The sequence below is a fragment of the Macaca thibetana genome, chromosome 17 (genome assembly GCF_024542745.1).
Source record: "Macaca thibetana thibetana isolate TM-01 chromosome 17, ASM2454274v1, whole genome shotgun sequence".
Classification (NCBI taxonomy): Eukaryota; Metazoa; Chordata; class Mammalia; order Primates; family Cercopithecidae; genus Macaca; species Macaca thibetana.
Genome location: NC_065594.1, coordinates 93,179,803 through 93,200,427, shown reverse-complemented (window position 1 = coordinate 93,200,427; position 20,625 = coordinate 93,179,803).

The following is a 20,625-nucleotide window of genomic DNA, read 5'->3' as shown; positions in this document are numbered from 1 at the left end:
TAAAACAGCTATTGTAACTGTGCTCAGCAAAGTAAAGATATGCTTATGATGAATGAAAATATAAAAAATCTAAGCAGGAAAATATAAAATATTAAACAGAACCAAATGGAATTTTAAAACTAAAAAATACAATATTTGAAATAAAAAGTTCAGGTTTAATAGAGGAAAATAGTAGTAAACTTAAAGAGATTGATGAAATGCCATATAAATTAAAGAGAGAGAAAAATGATTTAAAAAGCAGAGATCTACAATAGTTGTCATCTCTTCAAAATGTCTATAAAGTGTTTTTGTAAGCCTCATAGTAATCATAATGCAAAAACCTATAATAGATACACTAAAAATAAAAAGCAATGAATTAAAACATACTACCAGGGAAAATCACTTGACTACAAAGGCTGACAGTAACAAAGGAGAGGAGAGGAGTTACAAGACAACCAGAAAACAAGCAACACAATGGCAGTAGTAAGTCCTTCCTTATAAATAACCTCAATGGGTTGGCTCCACAGCAAAATTGAAGAAACAGTGGAAAGAATCAGTGAAACAGAAGTACAATAAAAATTACACAATCTGAACAACAGAGAGAAAATAGACTGGAAAAAAAATGAACAGAACCTCAGGGACTTGTGGGGCTATAACAAAAGATCCGAATTCATGTCATCAAAATCTCAGAAGGAGAGGAGAAAGAGGATGGAGCTGGAAAAACACCAAAAATAAAATGACTGAAAACTTAAGAAATTGGCAAAAGACATAAACCTACAAATATGAGAGGCTGAAAAAACTCCAAACAGGTTACATTCAAAAAAATTTGTACCAAGACACATCATAGCGAAACTTCTGAAAAGTAGAGGCACAGAGAGGAATGACATTTTACCCATAGGGAAAAGCAATTCAAATGGCAACAGATTTCTCATCAAAAACCATGGAGGCTAGAAGGAAGTAGCACACAAAACTGCCAACACAAAAGTCTGTATTCAGCAAAAATAATCTTCAGGATTGAAAGGGAAAATTGAGACATTCTTAACTGAAAGAAAACTAAGAACATTTGTCACTGGCAGGTCCATCCAAAAAGAATGGCTAACGGGGCTTCCCAACACAGAAAGAAAATGATCAAAGAGGAAAACTTTTTTCTCCTCTCAAATTTTCTAAATTATATTTGATGAAGCAAAAATTAAACCACTGTAGCTCTAAATATGAATATATCTGGAGGAGATATTTATGACAATTATATCGCAGACAGGAGATTAAAAAGACATAAAAGAGAAAAATCAAGGAAACAAATAACTTTTTCTTTAAAAAGATCAATAAAATAGACAAATCTGTAGCAAGACCGACCAAAAAGAGAGAAGGCATAAATTATCAATATTAGAAATGAACAGGGGCCATCACTAAAGACCCTGCAGACATCAAAGGATATTAAAGGAATACTGCAAACAATTCTATGTAAATATGACCACTTAGATGAAATCGACCAATTCATTAAACAAAAAACGACCCCAACACATCTAATATGAAATAGATCATTTGAATAGTTTTATAACTATTTAGAAAATGGAATTTGTAATTTAAAAATTGCCAAAAGTGAAATCTCGAGGCCCAGATGGTTTCATTGGAGAATTCTACCAAATGTGTAAAGAATTTATAATTCTACCCAATCTCCTTTAGAAAACAGAAGAGGAGAGAACACTTTCCAACTCATTTTACAAAATTAATGTTAATACCAAAACCAGGCAAAAACAATAACGAAAAAAGAAAACCATAGACCAATGTCCTTTATTAACATAAAAATCCTATTTTTTTTTTTTTTTTTTTTTTTTTTTTGAGACGGAGTCTCACTCTGTCGCCAGGCTGGAGTGCAGTGGTGCATTCTCAGCTCACTGCAACTTCCACTTCCTGGGTTCAAGCGATTTTCCTGCCTCAGCCTCCCAAGTAGCTGGGATTACAGGCACCTGCCACCACACCCAGCTAATTTTTGTATTTTTAGTAGAGATGGGGGTTTCACCACGTTGGCCAGGCTGCTCTCGAATTCCTGACCTCAAGTGATCTGCCCAAAGTGCTGGGATGACAGGTGTGAGCCACTGCACCTGGCTGAAAAAATGAACATTGATTGATATTATACACCAACATTAACTCAAAATGAATCACAGCCCTAAATGTAAAACCAAAAACTATAGAACTTCTAGGAGAAAAATCTAGAAGCAGGCAAATCTTTCTTAGCTATGACACAAAAGACCATAAACTATTAAAGAAAAACTTGGTAAATTTAGAACTTTTGCTTTGGGAAATATACCATTAAGGGAACAACAAGGCAAATCACAGAATAGAGAAAATATTTGCAATACATATATCTAAACTTGTGTCCAAATAAAATAACTCTCATGCATCAATGAGAAGGTGGCAAACGACCGGACGAAAAAGTGGGCAAATGACTTTGACAGACATAAAAGATATATGGGTGTTGAATAAGCATATCAGGAAAATGCAAATTAAAACTACAAAGAGACTCCAGTACAAATCCACTAGAAAAGGTGACATGAAAAAGACTGACCATAGCTGGTATTAGTGAGGATGTGGAGCAACCAGAAAAGCCAGCACGTGGCACGATTTTGGAAAACAGTTTGAAAGTTTCCACCTATCATATGATGCAGCCATTCCCCTTGTAGGTGTTGATCCAGGAGAAATGGAAACTTATGGTCACACAGATATTTGCACAACAGCCAAAACCTGGAAACCACCTAAATGTTCATCAACAGAAGGTGGATAATCAGAACGTAGCACATTTAATGCAAAAAAGTCAAACAAACACACAGTGATAGCAGATCAGCGGCTCCAAGTGCGGGGCTAAGGGGCCTAGCTGCAGAGGATCCGCAGAGTCTGGAGGGAGGGCTGGGTCGTTCTGTGTCTTGGTTGTGGTGGGTCATTGAATTGGACACTCCAAAGGGTTTATTATACATGAATTATACTTCAATAAAATTGATCTTAAAAACTTAAAAGGAAATTTCTAATCGAATTTTTAGCAAATCACATCTAGCCACATAGTAAAATAATAATACATAAGACTTGTCTGCGTTTATCTTAAGATCGCAAGATTGGTTCAATATTAGAAAATATAGTCATATTAATATATATTATACAATTCAAAACACTAATTCATCACATCAGAAAGGGAAGTAGGTCAAAAAGAGGAAATCCTTTGGTTTTCATCATTATTGCTGAAAAGACAATAATTTAGCAACCTTACCTGAAAAATAATTATTGATAACCAGAAATAAAAGGAAACTTCCTTAACATGTTTTTGCTTTTTAAAGTCAGTGGAAAACGCACTTGAATGTGTTCTACATGCTAGCTTTTATTCACCCTCCTGGCTGCACATCGAAAGTCATACATCTCCCTGCTGAAGACAGGCTGCCTCTCCCTGGAGGCTTCACATCTGGTTTTGCCCAACACATTTCCACAACTCATTAGACTTAGAGATAACCAAGAGAGAAGAAAGGTGGGGGAGGAGAAGGAAAGCCTTAGGCATTCCTGGGCCCCACCAGGCCAGCAGATCCTCCGGGTGGGAGCAGAAGTGGGGGTGGGGAGGCTCAGAGAGCAGCACCTGCGGGCAGGGGCCGCTGACACCCAGGGAGCCTGACAGGACCCTGCCCTGAGCCCAGCTGTCCCAGAAACCATCCGGACTTCGGCCAAGTGCAGTCCCTGTAAGGTATTTAAATGGCATATCCAATCCACGCAGCACTGAAAGGCTCCCTGGCTTCCTCCTACTGGGACTTGAGGACTTCTTCAGCCACAGAAGTAACTCAGGCTCCCCAAATCTATCAAAGAAGACCACAGGGATGTCTGCACCATGCACGAATTGAGAGGAGCCTCCTGACCCTGAACGTGAAGCACCCCCACCCTCAGCGCAAAAACAGGGGGCTTCTCCAGCTCAGGGCTGCGGCAGGAGACCCCCCGTATCCACAGGTTCTCTAGAAGCTTTACCAGTGCAGCAAAAGCAATCAACAAATAAACAAAATGTGCAGTATTTGAAAGAAAGAAAAAGAAACTATCACCACCTGCAGACGACACATCCAAGCGTCTCTTTGTGCCAGGCCCTGTATACATTTTCCAGCCACTCTGTCTCATTCCACACACATTTTGCAGAGACTCGGGACCTGCCCAAGGCTTACGTCTTGCAGATGCTACTCCTGGAATGCAAATGCGGGTCTGGTTGATTCCAGAGTCAGAATTTCAAGCCACAAAACTTTCCCAAACACCCCAAAGGATGGACTCAAAGTTAGTAAAATTAAGAGAGGAAATTACAATGATGGTGAGTAAAATCAATATAGAAATCCAATAGCATTCCCAGATGCTAGCAATAACCACCTCGCAAGCAAGAGTGAGGGGGAGCCTGTTCGAAATAACAACCCAGCATCTTAAATACCCAGGACTCGTTAGAAATGAGTACAAAATTTATATTGAAGAAACAACAAATTTTGTAAGGAACTATAGGAAAAAATTGGGTCAGTTGAGAGATGTCAGCATGATGCCAAAGGCAGAAACCAGAGATGGGAGGACTGGTAAGTCTGAGAACATAAAAATATAAAACCCAACATGCACACATTTATAAAGCAAACAGAAATACAAAACTCCACTAAGGGACATGAAAAAGCATGTGACTAGATGCAGAAACATGCTGAACACTCGGGAGCCTTTATATTTGTTGAAATATTTGGTCAAATAAGTGAAAAAATCAGGTAAAGCAGGGAATTGACAAAGATATATATACATATCCAACGCTTCCTTTTAACTTAAAATATATGAGTCTGAATTGATTTGATTCTTGTGAGAACATCTCTGTGAGGCCTACTCTTTGAATTTGTTTTTTCCTGGCAAAAAGAAAAGAAATTTTAAAAATCTTATAATTCATCACTCTTGATTTTAAGCTTTATTTCCTTAAATTAAGACAAGAATTAAAGATGCTGTCATGGTGATCCAAGGGCAGAATCCCTTTGAATGTCATTTTCCTCCAATTTTTACAGCTTTCTTGCATGTATTTGGTTTTGTGGCACTAAAAAATACTTTGCCAGTTTGTCTCCACCGAGCCTTCCTAAGCGCTCCGCCACTCTGCAGTCCTGGCCCATTCCCAGGAGGTAGCGATGCATGTAGAGGGCACCAGCGCGCCTGGTGGCCACCTTGGCTCTGCTGAACCTTAGCTGTGGGAGAGGCCACTTGGGCCCCTGGCTCTGGATGTGTGTGGAGGGATGGAGGGGCGCAGGCTGGCCTGGCACGTGGGCTATGTGTGGCCAGCCAGGACAGCTGGCACCACACTTGACAGGAAAACTCAATATTTGATTCCCTAATTCCTCCCCTAGGAATTTTTCCTAATGGAACTGAGTGCCCACTTCATAGTAGTGGTTATCTCTGCATAATTTTTCTTTCCTTCTTTGTGTTTTCCTGTATTTTACAAACGGTTTGTAATCTGCACGTATTACTTTTATAATTAGAAAAAAATTAATTGTAAAAACATTGTTTGAAGTTTAAAGAGTGCCATCTTGGGCCGGGCGCGGTGGCTCAAGCCTGTAATCCCAGCACTTTGGGAGGCCGAGATGGGCGGATCACGAGGTCAGGAGATCGAGACCATCCTGGCTAACACGGTGAAACCCCGTCTCTACTAAGAAATACAAAAAATAGCCGGGCGAGGTGGCGGGCGCCTGTAGTCCCAGCTACTCGGGAGGCTGAGGCCGGAGAATGGCGTGAACCCGGGAGGCGGAGCTTGCAGTGAGCTGAGATCCGGCCACTGCACTCCAGCCTGGGCTACAGAGCGAGACTCCGTCTCAAAAAAAAAAAAAAAAAAAAAAAAAAAAAAAAAAAAAAAAAAAAGAGTGCCATCTTGGTTACTACTCAAGTTTTTCGTGTTAACCCAAACTATGGCGCCCATCTCTCATAGGAAGGTCTGCTTCGGTGAGAATGCACTCGAGACAGGAAATTACCTGTGTTGATAAGTGGGGCCTGCCTATGTTTTTAAATTTCAGGTTCCCTAATAAAAGGAGTAGGATAAAATGCCAGCGTGCTGACATTTCAGGACACTGCCGCCCGGGTGGGGCTGGGCACTGCGCTGCCCACTCTGTTCTGACTCCCACTGTCCTCTGACTCTTCCTGAGTTGCGCTGCCATGTTCCCATGGGGAAGGTGTCACACCCAGTGCCAGTGGATGATGATCAGAGGGGTATGACAGGGCTCTAGGTGGTACCTGGATGGATATTTTTAAAAATAGTTACTAATTTATTTTAGTGTGCTGTAGAAAACAATGAGCAGCAGATGGACCTGCAGTCTCACACAGATGTATTTAAATGTATTTAAGTGTAAACGTATTTTACATTTAAATGTACTTAATGAGTCTATCGAAGACGCCCTAGGTAGAAAATAATTCAGAGCACATGGATATGGCAGAACTTGGAAATCTGCACACAGAAGGGTGCAATTTGGGAAACTGTCATATGAAATCACACTCGGACGCACGTTACAAACGCAGCAGGTCGCATCTGTGTTTTCACTGCTTTTAAATATCTTTTAGCAGCGCATTCTATGCAGGCACCGGTTCTGATTTACTTAAGAAGATGGTCTTAACTTCCCTTTGGTGGGTACCATCATCCTTTCTCTTACTTGGTGTCAGTATTATTGCAATAGGATACACTGAAGTTTTGAATAATTTATTAAACAAATCTTTACTTCCTAGATACAACTATATTGACTTTTTCGTAAGTACTACACTTTCGAAATAAAATAAAGCCTCACCTCAACAACAGAAATGGGGTCCAGAACATCCTGTGGGTGGGATGTGGGGGCATTCCTGCAAGGTCCAGTGGCCCCTGCTGGGACCCTACCTCTGGCTTAAACTGTGACGCAAAGATTCTGGGTCTTATGGTTGCCTGGGGCTTCCAGGATTCAGCAAGGATTCCAGGACTCTCCTGGGGAGTAGCTGCCGTTTCATTAGCCTGACAGATTGCTCCTGGAGAAGCCTGTAGACGCAGGACTCCTGCCTTGTTGAAGGATCAGATGTAGCAAGCGAAGAGAGAAGGTGAGGAGGCTGCCAAGCACCCGGTCAGTGGGTGCCGCTTAAGAGAAAGTGTTGGCCAGGCCTGCAGGGGCAAGCAACCAGGACACAGCGCTTTGATTTGTTACCTGAAGGGCCTGCTGGGGCTGGGATGCAGGTTGGTGACAGACTCAAACTTGCCGTAACCTTTTCCTCAAAGTATCCTCATTCCAAAAGTCTAGGGGATTAATTTCAAAATAGTTAGATAGCCCCCTTGTATTTCTTTGTGGGTGTTTACATGATCCTTCCTCTTTCTTTATCACCTTAAAACCTGGCAAGCAGGTGCCTGGGAAAGTGGCTGGGGTGATGACATTTTTTAGCATTGCTTTGGATGAGGCTTGCTGCATGTGAAATCAATGCCAAGATGCACTTTGAGTAAGGAAACTTTCTGGAATTAACCTTTGAGTTACTTCCATGTTGCTGATAAGGGCTTGAAAGTTCTGTCTGTGTTGCAAACACGGCCCTGATTGCTTATTAACTGCGTGATCTCGTACACGTCACTGATTCTTCTCAAGCCTCGGTTTCCTTATTTGTAGCTTGAGGCAGTGACGCCTGCCTCGTGGGGTCACTGTGAGACTGAGTGGGGCCTCTCCACCCAGTCTCTGGGTGTGCTGCAGCATCCGGCACACGGTGTGCTCAGTAGGCAGGGACTGTCATCCTTCTCGTTACAACAACCACCACATTTGTCCTGGTATTTGCCGGTGTATTAGTCCATTCTCACACTGCTAATAAAGACTTAAACGAGACTGGGTAGTTTATAAAACAAAAGAGGTTTAATGGACTCACAGTTCCACATGGGTGGGGAGGCCTCACAGTCATGGTGGAAGGCGAAGGAGGAGCAGACACATCTTTTTTTTTTTTTTTTTTTTTTTTTGAGACGGAGTCTTGCTCTGCCGCCCAGGCTGGAGTGCAGTGGCCGGATCTCAGCTCACTGCAAGCTCCGCCTCCCGGGTTCACGCCATTCTCCTGCCTCAGCCTCCCGAGTAGCTGGGACTACAGGCGCCCGCCACCTCGCCCGGCTATTTTTTTGTATTTTTTAGTAGAGACGGGGTTTCACCGTGTTAGCCGGGATCGTCTCTCGATCTCCTGACCTCGTGATCCGCCCGTCTCGGCCTCCCAAAGTGCTGGGATTACAGGCTTGAGCCACCGCGCCCGGCCTAGCAGACACATCTTACAGGGCGGCAGGTGAGAGAGCATGTGCAGGGGAGCTGCCCTTTATAAAACCATCAGATCTTGTGAGGCTTATTCACTATCACAAGAACAGCACAGGAGGAACCCGCTCCTGTAATTCAGTTACCTCTCACCAGGTCCCTCCCACAACACGTGGGGATTATGGGAGCTGCAATTCAAGGTGAGATTTGGGTGGGGACACAGCCAAACCCTATCAGCCAGTGAGACTTTGGGACCCACCCTTCCAGGCTGCGACTCCCTCACTGTTGTCTTCACACACTTCTGCGGTGCCTGAGCTGCAGTCACCGTGGCAACTGGGACTGACCTCTTAAAGTATCTGTTATAACTACAAGCTTAGTGTCAAAATACTATTAACCTGTTTTGCCTTTACAGACTTATTTTTAAAATGGTGTGAATTCAGATGTGTTTGATTAGCAGCTTTTCACTGGAGTCGCCGCCCAGCACAGCTAGGGGTCTTCTACAGGTCTCGCTGCCTCTGCACTCCTGTGCCTCCAACGGAGCAGCCATTACTCAGACCAGGCTGGTCTTATTCTCCAGCTTCCTCGTTATTTTGGGGGAGTTCCTCACAGCCTCCTGTTAGTTCTCCTGATTTTGTGTATTCTTATTCTCACGTTGCCCATGTTTGGCCTAGGAGAAGGCGCCTCTTGGCCGGCTTCCTGGAGGACTCTTGCTTTCTTGCATGCCACAGCGGTGACAGCTCCTGCAAGGCCCTCCTGGTAAAGTCATTGGCAGATCCCTGTCTTTGAAAGTGTTCATATTTGGAAGAAAGTGAGTCCAAAGCTGCGAATGTCCGTCCTGCTGCCAGAGAGGCAGACAGCTGAGTGCTATTGTTTGGGAATCTGTGAGAACTCTGCTATGGCAAAATCCCTGGCCACCAACAGCAGCCTCCTGAGGAGAGCACTGAGACAGTAAAGGTGCCTGGAGGCGCTTTGCACCCATGGACCAAAAAATTTAATTCCCCCTGAACTTTATCAGTGGATGTAGCAATAATTGGCTCCACTAGTGCTGTGTTCGTTGGCAAGTGGAGATCTTCTCTGTTCCTCAACTGTGTAGAGGGGGAAACACGCGGGGAAGTCATCCACACGGCGCTGGAGACACAAATGGACGCGCAGTGTGCAGAGCCCCAGGGATGTGGACTCAAGGTCTCCAGGAACTGTGTTCGTGGGAGAGGAGAGGGTGCGGAGGACATGACAGGGAGCCGTAGAAGCCAGCACACAGGGTGGGGCCGGCGTCCCACTGGAGGTTTCCATTGGAATACACTCATGATAGAAAAAAAAAAAATGTAAAAGAAATCACCTAGAATCCCATCACCCAGAGAAACCACAAACCATCCTTGAACATCTTGCCATATTTCCCTTAAGAACTCTTATATTGTAGTTCAATAAAAAAAGGTTGTGCTCATATGTCATATATATAATTTTATATCTTTTAGAACAGAATTATCACAGATTACTTTATCATAACTCATGGATGGAATGTTATTAATTCTTGATAAATGTTATTCTCTCTTTCTCCATGACCATACATTCAGAGAATTTACCACAGCCGCTTAATAACCTCCCTATTCGACATTTTGTCAGTGTACACTTTTCACTAGTACTAATAATGCTATACGACAATGAGTATTTTTGGCCATAGTTTTTCTGCATTTTGAATTCTTTCCCCTGGATAAATTCCCAGAAGTAGAATGTTGGGACAACAAATGCCTTTAAGACTCTTCATAAATATCACCTGGCCGGCCTGACAGCATCCAATGCTTTGAGTTAAATACAATATATTCAGCACCAAAACATTTGTATTTTGTTGGAGAGTTCTGAGAAGTTTGTTTTTCTCCCTTGAAGAGCTGTGCAAACCATGTTGCATAGTGAGCAGTGCGGTGTTTAGGAGGAGGACACTAGGAGCACTGTGGTCTTCTGATACTTATGGGGTACCTACTGTGTGCACCCAAAACATTGTGGTCTTATGATACTTATGGGGCACCTATTGTGTGCACCCAACACCCTTGGTGCTGGGAAGGATGAAGAAGAGACTGAATCCTCAGAGCATGGCGTCTCCTCCTGGAGTCCTGGCCTAGAGTGAGGGTGACGCCTGGATGGGCATCGTGGAAAAGCCCCTGGGGAGATTCTGAGCAGGCCTGGTTGACACAGACGTGGACAACATGTCCCGGAGCATCCTGGTCATGATGCAGGAGAAGCTCGAACGCACACTCAGCCCTGGTCGTGACAGAAGAACAGAGAGGAATAAGAAATGCCTTTGGGAGCTCCCGACCCAAGGGAGGGGGAGGATGTTCTGTACCTTGTTCTGGAAGCTTAGGTCTAATTTTTCAGTTACTCAGTTACTTATGGCTTTGAGGCTGGATAGCTTCGTATATTTTGTTTCCTGAAATGACCCCACAGGTTCTACAGAGCAGGAGAAAAGGCTGGACAGGTGCCCCCGCTGGATGAGACGACCTTCCCTCCCCCTCGGTCTGGGAGTCTGTGATCTTCAGGGCCAGCCCCCAGCTGGCGGGCCCCACCTGGAAGCTGAGTGTGCCTCTGCTGGTGGTCCCAGCCTTGGCAAGGCAGCTTCATCACCCTCCAGCCTGCGGTGGTTTTGATAAAGCGGCATTTCTGCCTTGTTGGAGCCTGGTTAGTGATGATGCATCTTAGTCCAGGCCTCTCGAGTTTGAAATAAGAACCACAACCCTTGGATGAGCCAGAACTGCCTTGGTTTGCCGGTGTCAGTTCAGAGCATTGAAATTCCTGCTTTACTTTAAAGAAAAATCTGTGCAGGAAGAATCTGTGTTTCTAGACTGCGTGGGAGAACTCTGAACTTTCTGTCACTTATTTTTAGAGATGTCCCAACAATGATTCCCTCTGCCCAGCCTCCGCCTGGGGGAACCCACCTTCCCATCTCAGGTGAGCCTGACCCCTTCCCCACCCGTTGGCTGCTGTTGGACTTCAGAACAGATTGCAGGCAGCAGCTGCAAACCTCAGCTTCCGAAATGTCACTCACTCATTCACTTGCCTGTGCAACCATCTCTCTGAACTCCCTGTTGGGGCCAGTTCTGCAAGTGTGTCTAGGGCCACACATGCAACGGTGGGCAACGCCTGCACTCACTGGCACAATGGATCTGGCCCTCCAGGACAGACAATGGGCCCGTCACTGGGCCCATCACTTCCAGACACTACCCCTCCTCTTTCGCGAAGTGGGGAATTTGTCAAACACTGGCCCTAGCAGGCATAGCACAGCACCTGGGTCCTAACAATCCGTGAGAGGAGAAAAGGTGCAGGACACTAACGGGGCCACATTTCTTCATGAGGACTTCAAGGTTCTGCACAAGGAGGTGAGTGAATCTCAGACACAAAATGTACATTCTGCATGGTTTCATGTCCGTGACTTTCAAAAGCAGACCACGCTTACCTCTGACGGGAGACATCAGGATGTTGGTTGCTCTGGTGGGGAGTGGGGGGCAGAGGGTGGGGGTTGCTGAGAAGGGTGTGCAGTAGCATTCCGACGAGAGGCTGTGTCTCTATTGGGGTGAGGGTTGCATAGGAGAAGCAACTGATCACAATTGCACAGTGAAGATTTGTATCTTTCATTATTTGCCTGTTTTTCCTCCGAAATCCCTCTCAGGTGCAATGGAATAGGAGCACTGGAGACGCAGACGGCTGAACGTCGCGCTGTTGCCCAAGGCTGGTCTGGCTGCTGGGGCTGCACGCCGGGCCGGGGTCTTGGGTTCTCCAAGTTTATGCCTCTTTTTCGGCCTGAGAACAAACCAATAGAGAAGAGGAGGTCAGGAACTCGGTGAGTGTGCCGTCCAGCGTGGTGAGATGAAGGCAACAGTGCCCATCTTAGAAGGTGGTCGTGAGGATTATGTGAGTTAATTTACAAAGAGCACACAACATGCCCAGGGCTGTGGTTGTTTTGTGAACATCATCAAAGTCTGGTAAACTGTTTTCCACTCAGCTGTGACTACAGTACTGGGAACACTGGCTGCGTAAGGTGCTAGGGGTCGGACTGCAGCCTGGGCCCTCTCAGTCCAGATTCCTCAGCTCCACTGGACAGAGAGGCTCACCTTTGGAAACATCCCAAAAATCCACTTGTGTTATTTTTGTTGGTTTATTACTAAATGGACATGTGATTTATTTGGCATAGCAACTCTGCCTTTTCCCAAGAGGTTCCCGGCTTGGGGTGTTACCTCAGATGGAGGGCTGAGGCTGTCTGGCCCCATCCTGGTGAGTGGTGGGCAAAGAGACGTAGTGTCCGAGCCACATCACAAGTACTGGAAGGGGGTGTTAAAATCTCTGTCCACACTGGAGATTAATAAAACATATTATTCCCCACAGATAGGTTGCAAAGCCTTGGTCTACAAGGTCAGAGACTTTTTCCTGTGGGCTCAGCACCATCCACAGCCTGAGAGCAGAGAGAACAGAGAACAGGTGAAGCAGCTGTGACTAAAGAACCTGCCCTGCCTTCTCCTCTAGGGCAATGGGGGCAGGTCCAGGGTGTCCTTTGGCTTTAGCCAAGCTCTATCATACAGACAGTAAGACAAGAGCAGAGCTGCGACAACCACCAGGCCCGTGATGTGCCCCCAGCCACCCCACAGAGAATTCACTATTAATACCATGTTACTCCCCCTATCGATCCCACATTACCCCATCATCAATCCTACTAGCTGTGGACCACTAAGCTCAAGGGTCTGTCACCGCCTCTTGCCACAGTCAGTGTCCATGAACAGTGTCTGCAGGGCTGCTCTCTCAGGGCTCTGAAGGGAAGCAGATGGTGGAAACCTACATGTTGGGAGACAAGGCTCATGGCAGTGGGCATCTCCCCATTTCAACCTCACATATTTTTCACATGGGTCAGGAACCACAGAGCATTCCAGCCGTCCATAGACATGGACATGATGTCAGTATTTCCTGCTGACCTTCCTCTGTGGAATGTGAGGGCTCCTGCCCCGTGGGCCCCAGTTGGGAGCAGCACTCCTGGTCCATCTGCCAAGCCAACTGCTTTTCCTCCTTCTCACCTCTCTGCAAAGCATACTTTCCTCACCACAAAAGGGTAGGATAAAAGGAAGGAATGTACCAGCCACATGCCAACCCTCACTCTCCCTCTCTGCAGTGTAAACCTTCCAATTTCTTATAACCCTTTCCCATCTAAAGCCAACTGGTGCATCTCAAATAGCAATATATGATTCTGAAATTAACACTAGAACCTTATTAGTGCAAAACGAAGCCCAGTGTGCTGTAGGCTGAGATGTTTTGGATCATCTAAGGGAGTTTAGTTATTTGAGCACCACAAAGACATTCTCTAAAAACATGTTCTCCTGAAAGGCAGCACTAGACAAAAAGACTAATGATACCTTGTGCTGCTGGGTAATCTCAGGTGGGCCCTTAACTTTTCCAAATCACAGTCTCTCAGGAGGCTGCAGATTAGTGGGTTCCCGTGGCCTCTTTTGAGCTCTGGCACTAGACAAGGTGGTTTATAATGGGAAGGGGCAAAAAGTGAGCTGTGGAGTCTATAGACTTAGTTTGAATTTTGGTGTTTCAAGTTTCCAGGGGTGTGACCTCAAAGAGCACGTTTAACTTATTCTCAGATACCCTATCTGTGAAGAGGGCATGGCAATTTAAGGGTTAATACAGACGATTCAAAATAAAATATTTAAATGATAAATGTTTCAATAAATGATATTAGGACAATTAGTTATCCATTTTGCTAAAACAAAATTCCTTCTCTCTACTCTTTATTTCATGTATTAAAATACACTTCAGAGGATCAAAGATTTCAATGTAGGCTGGGCACAATGGCCCACACCTGTAATGCCAGAACTTTGGGAGACTGAGGCATGAGGATTGCTTGAGGCTGGGAGTTTGAGACCAGCTTGGGCAACATGGTGAGACCCAGTCTCTACAAAAAAAAAAAAAAGAAAGAAATTAAACATTTTAGGCTGTAGAGAAAAAAAGAAAAAAAATTAAAATTTCACTGGGCATGGTGGTGCACACCTGTAGTCCAAGCTACTTAGGAGGCTGAAGTGAGAAGATTACTTGAGCCCAGGAGTTTGAGCCTGTGGTGAGCTATGATTGTACCACTGCACTATAGCTTGAGTGACACAGCAAGACCTTGTCACACACACGCACACACAAAAATTAAAATTAAATTTAATAAAAGTTGTTTCAAAAAAAGATTTAAATGTGAAAGAAGAAAGAAGGCACTCCCTCTGTGGTCGCCACTGGCTCTCAGAAGCAGTGCGTGAGCAGGAGGCTCTGCTCTGATCCAGGAGCACTGGCATCTATGAAGAGGGAAACCAAGAAAAATTCTTTCTGCTATCTTTCCCTTCAGTAATGCTTATCTTATGAACACTCAACTGAAAAACCACGCCACCTAAAAGTAGGAAAGATGGCAATTCTAAATAGCAACTATTATCCCAGGGAGACCCCTCAGATATGTAAGGAATCAAGCCATCAATGTACATTTGCTGGATATTATATACCACATCATCTCTATGATTACAGATTTCAAGGATAATTTTTACTCACTTAACAATCTCACTGTAACAGTGACCGATAATATGAAAAATGTGCTTTATCCAGTGCTGCTGATGGGTACACAGACAAGTGCTTGCTGCAGTTATTTCTGAATCTAGCCAGACCCTGGAGTCATGAAGATATAAACTCTGTGAGAGCAGGGACCATCTCTCTTTCTCGCATTATAGGCACTTGATAAATACTCATGGCTGAAAAAAAAAAAAAGAAAGAAAGAAAGAGGGAAAGAAAGAGAAAAGCAGGGCAGGACAAAGAAAAGGAAGAGAAAGACAGAAAGTAATAGAAAGCAAAGGTGCATATTTTTATAATCTTAGAATGAAGAAGACCACTCAGGAAAATCTCAATACCTCTCTGGATAAAAAATTCAGAAGGCACTGCAGAAAACAAAGCTAATAAAATATATTTACACTTTTAAACTCTTTGTGGAAAAAAATATGGTAAATAAAAGAAAAACTGGGGGCTGAGAGTTTTCAATTCACTTGACAAAGAGATGATTTCCATAACTACAAAGCATGCTTACCAATGAAAAAGTAGAGAATAGTCCCCAACTTTTGGTAATGGCAGAATAGCCCCCACTGAACTAACCTTTCCACAGGTAACAGCTATAAACTTTAGATAAAATATGGGGGGAAAACCTGCTTGAAGGCACTGGAGTGTGACTAGAAGCAGGCAAACGCTGGAGTTCTTGTGGTGATGGAAATGTCCTGTGCTTCAACTGCACTAATGTTTGAATCCTGATTGTGATGCTGCTCTGTAGCTTTGTGAGTTGACACTGGGGGAGGCTGGGTGAAGAGGACACAGGATCCCTGTGTTACTTCTGTGTGTGAATCAACATATACTTCAAAGTAAAGTTTAATTTTTAAAAAGTCAATTTATGGCTGGGTGCAGTGGCTCATGCCTGTAATCCCAGCACTTTGGGAGGCCAAGGTGGGTGGATCACAAGGCCAGGAGATCAAGACCATCCTGGCTAACATGGTGAAACCCCGTCTCTACTGAAAATACAAAAAATTAGCCGGGTGTGGTGGTGGGTACCTGTAGTCCCAGCTGCTTGGGAGGCTGAGGCAGGAGAATGGTGTGAACCTGGGAGGCGGAGCTTGCAGTGAGCCGAGATCATGCCCCTGCACTCCAGCCTGGGCAACAGAGCCAGACTCCATCTCAAAAAAAAAAAAAAAAAAAAGAAAGCCAATTTATGTAATTTATATGATTAGAAAATAAAGGATTAATTCTAATCCTCAACAGATGTATAACAAACATTTGAAAATCAACAACCATTAATGATTAAAGAAAAAACCCAGGAAGCTTGAAATAGAAGGAAATTATCTCATACTGATAATGAACATTCTTAAATACCTAGAGTGAACATGATATTAGTGAAATATCAGTTTCCTCTTAAGATAGGAAACAAGGCAAAATTGACCATTCTAACCATTTCTTTCCACCATTGTCATAGAGGGCATGGTTAGTGCAATATGGCAAGAAAGAAAGCCAGATAAACAAAATCCTCACAGCAAAGGCTGAAGGTCTGTTTACCTCAGCTCCTTTGGTCTAACACATCACGTCCAGATTTCAAGAAAAAATTACAAGGCATGCCAAAAGGCAAAAAATACTGTCAGAAGACACAAAATGAGCATCAGAACCAGCTCAGATATGGTAGAAATTTAGGAATTATCAGATCAGGAATTTAAAATAACTATGATTAATGTGCTAAGGGCTCTAATAATAGAAAAAGTGAACAATATTAAAAAATGAATGGGTAAGATTGAAACGCAAAGAAAGTGTAAAAAGGAAATGCAAGAAATTATAAACACTGTAACAGAAGTGAAGAGTGCGTTTAATGGGTTCATCAGTGGGCTGAGAAGAAAAGAATCATCAGCCTGACATGTGGGTCAAAGAAACCTCAAGATAAATTAAAAAGTATTTTGAACTAAATGAAAATGAAAATGTAACCTATCAAAATTTGTGAGAATCAGTGAAAACAGAGCTTAGAGGGAAATTTACAGCATTGGATGAATATATTGGAAAATAATAAAAATCTAAAGTCAATAACTTAAAATTCCATCTTAAGAAAATAGAAAAAGAAGAGCAAATCAAATGTAAAGTAAGCAGAAAAAAATAATAAAAATCAGAGCAGAAATCAATGAAATTGAAACAGAAAAACCATAAAGAAAATCAATGAAATCAAAATCTGGTTATTTAAAAACATGAATAAAATTGATAAACCTTTAGCCAGACTAGTCAAGAAGAAAAAAAAAAAAAAAAAGACACAAACCTCTAACATTAGAAATGATAGAGGGACATCACTATAGATCCCATGGACATTAAAAGGATAATAAATGAATATAGTGAACAACTCTATACCCAGAAATTTGATACCTAGATGAAACTGACTAGTTACTTGAAAGACACAATCTACCAAAACTCACACAAGGAGAAATAGATTATCTTAATAGACATATTTATTACAGAAATTGGATTGATAATTGATAATCTTCCCAAAGACAAAACACCAAGACTAGAAAGGCTCACCGGTGAATTCTACCAAACATTTAAGGAAGAAATTATACCATTTTTCTACCATCTGCTCCAGAAAACAGAAACAGAGAAAATACTTCCTAATTCATTCTATAAGGCCAGCATTACCCTAATATCAAAATCAAAGACAGTACAAGAAAGGGAAACTAAGGACCAATATCTCTCATGAACATAGATGCAACAGTTCTCAACAAAATATTAGCAAATTAAATTCAACAATGTATAAAAAAAATTCTGCACCATGATCAAATGGGCTTTATTCCACTTATGCAAGGCTGGTTCAACATCCAAAATTCGCTAGTGAAATTAACCACATCAACAGGCTAAAGAAGAAAAATCATATGATCATATCAGTAGATGAATAAAAAGCATTCGACAAAAATCCAACACCCAATCATGAAACAGACTCTCAAAAAACTAGGAATAGAGGAGAACTCCCTCAATTTGACAAAGAACATCTGCAAAAACCTCAGTTAACATCATACTTAATGGTGAGAAACACTTTTCCCCCAAGATTAGGAAAGGGCAGAGATGTTTCTTTTCACTTGCTCCTATTCAACATCATATTAAAATGCAGTAAGACAAGAAAAGTAAATAAAATGTATGCAGATTGGGATAGAAGACATAAAATTTTATTTGTTTGCAGATGACATGATTGTTTAGACAGAAAATGCCCAAAAATCAACAATTTGAAAAACCCCTCCTTAAACGAATAAGTGATTATAAGAAGGTTGCAGGATCCAAAGACTATAAATAAAATATCAATTGCATTCGAATATACCAGCAATGAACAACTGAAATTTAAAATTTTAAAAATACCATTTATATTAGCCCCAAGTTAAAAAAGGAAAAATATGTAGGTGCAATCTAACAAAATATGTATAAGATCTATATAAGGAAAACTACAAAACTTTAATGAAATAAATTTTTAAAATCCAAGAAAATGGAGAACTATTCCATATTCAGGGATAGGAAGACTCAGTATTGTCAAGATGCCAGTTCTTCCCAACTTGCCATAGAGTCAATATATTCCATTCAAAATTCCAGCAAGTTATTTTGTGAATACCAGGAAACTGATTTTAAAGTTTATGTAGAAAGGCAAAAGACCCAGAATAGCCAACACAATACTGAAGAAAAAGAAAGTCACAGAACTGATACTACCTGACTTCAAGACTTACTATACAGCTGTGGTAATCAAGACTGTGGTGCTGGTGAAATAATAGACAAATGGATCATTGGAGCAGAACAGAAAGTCCAGAAAAAGACCCACACAAATATAGTCAACTGATGTTTGAAAAGAAACGAAGACAGTTCAAAAGAGAAATGATGGTCTTTTCAACAAATGGTGCTGGAACAATTGGATATCCACATGCAAAGTTTAAAAAGTGAAATTAGGCCGGGCGCGGTGGCTCAAGCCTGTAATCCCAGCACTTTGGGAGGCGGAAACGGGCGGATCACGAGGTCAGGAGATCGAGACCATCCTGGTTAACACAGTGAAACCCCGTCTCTACTAAAAAATACAAAAAAATAGCCCAGCGAGGTGGCCGGCGCCTGTAGTCCCAGCTTCTCTGGAGGCTGAGGCAGGAGAATGGCGTAAACCCGGGAGGCAGAGCTTGCAGTGAGCTGAGATCTGGCCACTGCACTCCAGCCTGGGTGACAGAGCGAGACTCCGTCTCAAAAAAAAAAAAAAAAAAAGTAAAATTAGGCCGGGTGCGGTGGCTCACGCCTGTAATCCCAGCACTTTGGGAGGCCGAGGCAGGCGGATCACGAGGTCAGGAGATGGAGACCATCCTGGCTAACACGGTGAAACTCTGTCTCTACTGAAAATACAAAAAATTAGCCGGGCGTGGTGGCGGGCGCCTGTAGTCCCAGCTTCTCGGAGGCTGAGGCAGGAGAATGGTGTGAACCCGGGAGGCGGAGCTTGCCGTGACCCGAGATCGCCCCACTGCACTCCAGCCTGGGCGACAAAGTGAGACTCTGTCTCAAAAAAAAAAAAAAAAAAAAAGTGAAATCAGATCCTGATTCTACACGATCATAGACCTAAATGTAAAATGCAAAACTATAAAACCCCTAGAAGATGATATAGGAGAAAATCTAAATGACCTTGGGTATGGCAATAACTTTTTAGATACAACACCAAAGGCATGATCCTGTTGATGACAAAAACTAAACTCTGCAAATATTTTAAAAGGGTTTTTCTGAGCCAGTGTGAGTGACCATGGCCTGGGAAACAGTCTTAAGAGGTCCTGAGAAAGTGTGTCTGAGGTGGTCAGGTTCCGGTTTGGTTTTATACGTTTTAGGGAGACAGAAGTTACAAGCAAAGGCATAAATCAATACAAGGAAGGTATATATTGATTGATCCCAGAAAGGTGAGACATTGTGAAGCAGGGACTTACAGGTCATAAGTGAATTCAAAGATTTTCTGTTTGGCAGTTGGTTGAAAGAGTTAAGCTTTGTCTAAGGACTTGAAGTCAGTAGAAAGAAATTCTTGAGTTAAGATAAGGGGGGTTGTGGAAGCCAAGGTTCTTGTTATGCAGATGAAGCCTCCAGATAGCAGGCTTCAGAGAGAATGGATGGTGAAGGTTCCTTTTTGGACCTTGAAAGTTGTCAGAGTCTCAGTTAATCTCTCCTAGATCTGGGGAAGGCCTGGTTGTATTAATGGAGATTCTATACGGATGCAGGTTTCTGCTACAAAAGGTGACTTTGCAGGGCCATTTACAAATATGTCAAAGAAATATACCATGGTACAAAATATTTTCATTTTCTTCAGGGTTTGCTATCTGTTATGTGATGCTATGCCAGAGTCGGTTAGCATTTGGTATCTTACTGCCACAGAGTCTTCTCTGTCAGTCTCATGATCTCTATTTTAATGTAAATGTTGGTTAGCTGTGCCTAAACCAACAGGGAGAGGTTATAATGAGGTGTGTCTGACCTCTCTTCCCATCATGGCCTGGAATTTAATTTTTCAGGTTTCTCTGGGATCCTGTTGGCCAAGAGGGGTCTGTTCAGTCAGTTGGGGGGCTTAGGATTTTATTTTTGGTTTACAATTCATAAAATAAAAAATTGATAAGCTGGACTCCATCAAAATTAAAAACTGCTCTGATAAAGACATTGTTGAGAGAATGAAAGGACAAGCCACAGACTAGAAGAAAATATTTGCAAAACACATACCTGATAAAGGAATGGAACTTAAAATGTACAAGACTCTTAAAATTTGACAATAGGAAAAAAACAATCCAGTCAAAAAGTGGGCCAAAGATCTGAATAGACACCTCACCAAAGAAAATATACAGATGGCCATTACACCCAT